Consider the following 7,342-nt stretch of genomic DNA (forward strand, 5'->3'; position numbering starts at 1 on the left):
ACTGGAATGCAACGGCTTCACGTGCCTCTTAACCGAAACCCTAGTTTGTCAACGAAACCCTTATCCTGCAAAACAGACAAGGAGTGAGTGCACCTTTGCCTCTCGTGGCAAAGGCCCTCCGATGCCTTTGTTAGTATTTCGTACTAAAGAAAACCCTAATTATCAGTAGGTGAATATCGAATAATACAATGTATTGCGTACCTTTTACCTCTAGGTTTACCTCTTATTTATAGATTTATGGATGCTTGCTGCCCAAGTATCCATGCTGCCCTAGGTTTCCTACCTCGTATAGGAAAACTAGGATCTCTTGGATTCTCGTTCCCTTATCAGTTTATTTCCTTAATCCTTGTAGGACTCTTTCCATAACAAGCCGAACATCCCATACTCGTTGGGTATCTTTCTTAGATCCTATATTCTTGGGATCTCATCCTTTATCGGAATACTAGTGATTCTGGACCCTTCTAGAATGTTCCCTCTAATAGGACATCTCTCTTTGTTCGGCCATCTCATGGCCGAACAAACGGCCTGGACTAGTTACTTCACATGTAACTGGTCCTAAGGAAACAATTTGGACCATATCCTTCTTAAGGAGCTCTCCTCCTGTTCGGCTCTCTCTTGCCGAACAAGTGTCTTGAACAGTGGCATCTCATGTCATTTTCCTTGTATTTGGTCCAATAACATCTCGTGTTATTTGCATCGAGTATCGTGCAACCTCTCTGGACCATTGACTTCTCATGTCACTGGTCCATAGCATGTTGACCTTTTCTTTGACCGTGCTCGGGCTCGTTTTGTACCTGTTCGGGAATACCTCCCTACACTGTCGAACCCGTCCGAATGAGTGGCCATGTCGGGCAAATCCAACAAAGTGCACCTCCAAGCAATATCGTCGGGCTGCACATGCCTCAGAAATTCATACCACTCTTCCAAATCCATCTCGGGGAACCTCATCTGCCTTTGATGAATCCATTGTGGAAAGAGATTCTAGCTTTCCTCCGGAGGGTGGAGCAGCCAGATCTTGTCTGATAGCCACAACTACATGAGCAGAAAGACAAGTAAGAAGCTAGGAACCTTACCGAGAACCTTACGAAGCACAAGGTCTCCAACACCAAACTCTCGTAAATGGACAATTTTTGTTGTAGCTTTTAATCAGCTGCTCCTGATAGGAAGCCAAATGCATTAGAGCTCTCTCTCTTCTTTCTTTGGCAAAGTCGAGCTCAATTTCGAGGGCCCTATCGTTACCACCACTCTCAACTAAAGCTGTCCTGTTGGTTGGTAAACCAATTTCCAGAGGTATTACTGCTTCTATTCCATATGCCAAAGAATAGGGGGTCTCTCCCGTAGACCTCCTTGGCGTTGTTCGATGCGCCCATAGAACCAGAGGCAGCTCATCGGGCCATTTTCCCTTTGCCTTATCCAACCTTTTCTTGATCCCATCAAGTATGGTTTTATTGGATGCTTCTGTCTGCCCATTGCTCTGAGGGTTGGCCGGGGTCAAATAATAGTTTCTTATCCCATACTGGGCGCAGAAAGCCTTAAACTTCTTTTGAAATTGGGGCCCGTTATCTATAATCAAAAAATAGGGCACCCCAAATCGAGTAATTATACTCTTCCAAACGAACCTTTCTATCATAGGCTCCGTTATTTTGGCTAAAGGCTCTGCTTCGATCCACTTTGTGAAATAATCAGTTGCTACCAGTAAAAATTTCCTGTTCCCAGTTGCTTTGTGGAGTGGACCCACAATGTCCATTCCCCATTGAGCAAACTGCCAAGGACTCATTAGTGGCACCAAATCTTTTGCTGGTGTTCAAATCATTGGTGAGAATTTCTGACACTTCTCGCAAATTTTCACATATACCTTTGCATCTTCTAGCATATGTGGCTACCAATAACTTTGAGTGATTGCTCGGTGGGCGATGGATCTACCCCCAGCATGGCTTCCACAAGTCCCCTCGTGAATTTCATGCAGAAATTTTTGCACCATCTCAGGGTGCACACAAAGCAAATAGGGACCTGTGAAGGACTTTTTGTACAACTTTCCTTCCAAACCTAGCAGATTTGGTCCTTATTTTGTGAGCCTCCTTTTTGTCCGAAGAGAGTATTTCATCTCGTAAAAACTCCACAATTGGGTCCATCCAACTTGGTCCTTGGTTCATGTCCAAGACCAACTCCACACTTCTTCCAATGCTCGGCTCAGTCAAATACTCCACTGCTATCTTCCTTTTAAACTCAGTTGGTATGACCGCAGCCGACCAGGCTAGTGAATCTGCGTAAGCATTCTGTCCAGAACTTATCTGCTCGACGTATACCCTTTCGAAGGTATTAAGCAGATCCTTGGCTACCTGCACATATGCCGCCATCTTCTCACTCTGGGCTTCATATTCCCCGAACAGTTGATTAACCACAAGCTGTGAATCACAATACACCCTGACTCGCTTTACTTTCAATGTTCTTGCACTCCTCAATCCAGCTAAAAATGCCTCATACTCCGCCACGTTATTTGATGCACTGAACCCTAGCCGAATAGATAGCTCCAACATTACCCCATCAGGGGGAAAAAGGACAATTCCGATCCCTGATCCTGTATTACATGCTGAACCATCAACAAACAACTTCCACTCGAGGGGATCTTGTTTGACTTGGGTTTTAACTTTCTTTGCTGGTGGCCTAGTCACCTGCTCCTCTATCGTAGGCAGCAGGGCTGCCACTGCGGGTGAGAACTCCGCCACAAAATCAGCCAACACTTGGCCTTTAATTGCCGTGCGCGGCTGATAATCGATGTCGTATTGGCTTAATTCGACGGACTAAGTTGAGATTCTCCCCGAAAAATCTGCCTTCCGTAGCAGTGATTTCAATGGGAACTTAGTGTAAACCACAACCTTATGGCTCTGGAAATAATGTGGCAACTTTCTTGTTGTTGTCTTTAATGCTAAGACCAACTTTTCAAGGGGCAGATATGTCGTTTCTACATCTAGCAATGTTTTGCTTACATAATAGACAGGGATTTGCTTGAGTCCCATATCTCTTAACAGGACTACACTTACAACATGTCTAGAAATAGCCAAATACAACACTAAAGACTCACCTGGATGTGGAGTTGACAAAAGTGGAGCCTTGGCCAAATAATTCTTCAGATCCTGGAAAGCTTGCTCACACTCTGCTCCCCATTCGAATCCTTCCCTCTTTTTTAATAGCTGAAAAAAGGGTTTGCATTTATCACTTGACTTGCTGATAAATCTATTGAGTGCTACAACCATTCCAGTCAACCTCTGGACTTCCTTTGTGGTTTTGGAACTTTGTAGCTTTTGCAAGGTTGTTATTTGATCAGGATTAGCTTCAATCCCTTTTGCCGTCACCAGATGGCCTAGGAACTTCCCAAAACCTACTCCAAATGCACATTTCGAGGCATTGAGCTTTAATTTGTATTTCCTCAAGATTCCAAAAGCTTCTTGTAGATCCGCTATGTGCCACTGTCTTGTTTTACTTTTCACCACCATATCGTCTATGTAAACCTCCATAGTCTTGCCAAGCAGCTTTTTGAACATGATGGTCGCCAATCTTTGATATGTTACCCCTGCATTCTTTAGTCCAAAGGGTATGACACTATAATAGTACAACTCTCGTGGTGTAATAAAAGAAGTCTTCTCCTGATCAAGTCCAAACATAACAATCTGATGATACCCCCGATATGCGTCAAGGAAACTCATCCGTTCGTATCCACCAGTTGCGTCAACCAACTAGTCTATTCTTGGAAGAGGGAAGCTATCCTTTGGGCATGCCTTGTTTAAGTCCATGAAGTCCACACAGACACGCCACTTTCCATTCTTCTTTTTTACAACCACAGTATTGGACAACCATTCTGGGTAGTAAACCTCACGTATTGCTTTGGCCTCCAACAAACTATCTACCTCCTCGATAACAGCATCTACATGCTGCACAGCTGCCCTTCTTTTCTTCTAAATAACTAGCTTATGTTGTGGATCAACATTCAAGTGGTGACAAATCACATCTGCATCTACTCCGGGCATTTCTTCTGGTGCCCATGCAAACACATCAACGTGTTCTGTTAGAAAGCTTACCAACTTGGCTTCTTCGTCTGCTGGCAATGTTTCCCCAATAAAAAAATACCTTTGAGGATCAGTCTCATTGATTTGTATTTTCCTAAGGCCCTCAACCACTTTCTCTGCTGGGTTCTTTCCGACGTCCTCGATAGTCGGTTGATCCGGTACTTTTAAAGTATGAACATGATGGGCCTTTGGGACTCTTTTTATGACGGAAATCAAACATTGTTGTGCCACTTTTTGATTACCTCTAATTTTTTCAACCCCATTAGATCATGGGAACTTCACCATCTAGTGATAAATAGAATAGACAGCTTTCATTTTGTGCAGCCAAGTCCTTCCTATAATTGCGATAGAGGAAGAAGGAACATCTACAACCAGAAAGTCTTTTCCCATTGTTTCTGGATTCTTCCATAGTGTTCTGCGATCTTATCGCCGAACAGACTGCCTGGACCAGTTACTTCATATGTAACTGGTCCTTTATCATCAACTTGGACCAATGTCTTGTCTGGAACTCTCCTCCTGTTCGGCATTCTCTTTGCCGAACACGTTACTTGAACCAGTGACTTCACATGTCATTGTTCTTTTATTAATCTTCTGGTCCAACAACTTCTCTTGTTTATTGGACCAAAACTGTCACACCCCAAAATGAGAAGTGACCGGCCATGAACCACGAGACTAATCCATGGAACACGCAGCCTAAAAAGAAAATAAATTAAATGCCAAAGCTTTGAATCACTGAGTAAATTTTATTCAAAACAGTATCAGCCAAAAAGGTTCAGACAAAAGCATGGGGTACAAACATCCCACGAACCAAATAATACCAAGTGATCCACCAATAATAAAAAGAATTCAATAAAACCGACAAATGTTTTAAATGCGGAAGCGATTATTAAAATAAAAGGATGAGACACCCTAAGGAGGTCAACAAATGAAATCCCCGAGATGATGCCTAGAGTCCTTGCCTAACTTCCCAACTTGCTTGAAAAAGAGGTTGGAATAAATCCGTCAGCTGACGAGCTCAGTGAATGGCAAAACATGTATATTAGAATAAAGTTTTGTAACAGGGATGAAAATAATTTACCATGTCAATATAAATTTGGCATATGCGGTGAACAACAAAAAAATCCTTTAATCCAATTAACAATTCATCCGATAAGTCTTAATGGTGTTCTCAATCCAATCTCCAACAACAATGGGAAACCACAACCAAAATCAATAGTACCAAGTGCCAGTGAATAAATGTCTTATAATTGGATCCAATATCGAATCATAAAGTCACCATGAGTAGGCAGCCCGTGGAACTTTTCCCTAAGAACAATCCGGTCAGTAACAACCGTTGAGCATTAGGGTCACCGGCCTAATCTGGTCGCTTCCCTAATGGCCATAGTCACCAGCACACAGAGGATTAATTTCCCTGGACTTTCAAAATATGTTCCCATCAATATCCACAAAGTTCTCACCAAAAGATTATTCGATCAACAAATAATTTCACCAATCCGTATGCCAATTTCAAGAACCAAATAAAACAAATACATGTTCCCAATTTCAATCATTAATTTTCTAAAACAATAATTTAAGGGATACGGGGAAGTTCGCAAATACGTAGCATGCTTAACCACTCACCTGGGTCCAAAAGTAATGCAAGTCGAACGCCCAAAAAGATGCCTAACCTGAACAAAGAATCATTTAGCAATATTATCACTAATAGTGTCAATATACTTATAGCAATCTGGGACTACCTTAAAAAAAATACTAAAACTAAAATAATTCTAAGCCACCAAAACTACAAAGCCCCAAGCTTTAATCTTCAACTCCAAACAAATTGTTTTTCTACATACACCACTTGTTCCTTTCCCAAGACAATCAAAACACAAGCCACACCAATCCTAAGACAACAAAGCTCTAAACCCAATCCTCCAAAAACAGATGGTTAAATTTATTTCTCAAAGAAAGAACTGATGCTATTATCATCAGGAAACCTTATTGCTTTACACCACTCCACATGCACGCACGCACGACCCTCTCTCTTTTTCTCAAAAGCTGCTACCCACCAAATCAACATAAAATAATATCCATCCAAGTAAACCTGCCCCCTTTATGAATGGTATTGATCCCAAGTTAGTAAACAACCAAGAATTTTACCGAAACTTACCATGTCGGAAGACGACTCCGATACCCTTATGCGGCCACTGCTCTCTCTCCAGCCTCTTATCTCCAATGTTAACCCTAATGAACTTGTGATTACCTAACCAAGTGAAACCCTTTTAAACTACCCACTGATAATCACGCTCACCCTCAAAAATAGCTTATTAGATAATTAGAATTTAGATAGAACGTAACACAAATTTATAGAATTACAATCTGGTACCACTATTTTACCAAAAAATAATCTCATACTCTAAGGATTACGATGGTATCAACATCACTCAGAGCGCACGCAAAATAATTAATTAGAACCCAATCATAACACGCATATAATAAATGGCGACATAAATAAATAAATAATTAAAAATGCCAGGCCGTAACATCCTTCCCCCCTTAAAATAAATTTTGTCCTCGAAATTGCATACTAACCTCAAGTGTACAAACAGGGGCATCTTCTGTGCGTTTCCTTTTCACGCTCCAAAGGAGCTTCATAAACCGAGTGCACACCACAACAGTTTAACCAATTTTTTTTTTTTCGAAGTGCCTTTCTCTACATATCAAGTATCTCAACGGGTTGCTCATCACAGGTCAAATCATCTTGAACATGAAGTGACTCTTAATCAATAACATGGGACGGACTACGAACACACCTCCTCAACATCGACACATGGAAACATTATGAACTCGAGCCAAACTAAGCGGCAACGCCAAACGATAGGCCACTTCAACCATCCTTTCCAAAACCTCAAACGGCCCAATATAGTGAGGACTCAACTTTTTCTTTTTGCCAAACCGAATAACATCTTTCTATGGGGGCACCTTAAGAAGTACAATATTTCTAGCTACAAACTCCAAATCCCTCCAATGACTGTTCAAAAAATTATCTCTTACAATATGACCAAAAATTGAGCTAGCCCAAATCTATCAAAGAAGTTAATCAACCAACTCCGTCAATCAAATTAAGACTACCAAAATTGTAAAAGAATGTCAAAATAATAGTCACTAGATTTCCATCATTTCAAAAATATTCATAGGGCCATCTAATACTCCAAATCCCTCCTACGATTATCTACATAACTTTTCTAAATAGTTTTTTTTTTATTCACATCCTCCACCAAGTCAAGTCCCAAAAGTCG

This window comes from Rhododendron vialii, chromosome 9a, assembly GCF_030253575.1.
Source record: "Rhododendron vialii isolate Sample 1 chromosome 9a, ASM3025357v1".
Taxonomy (NCBI): domain Eukaryota; kingdom Viridiplantae; phylum Streptophyta; class Magnoliopsida; order Ericales; family Ericaceae; genus Rhododendron; species Rhododendron vialii.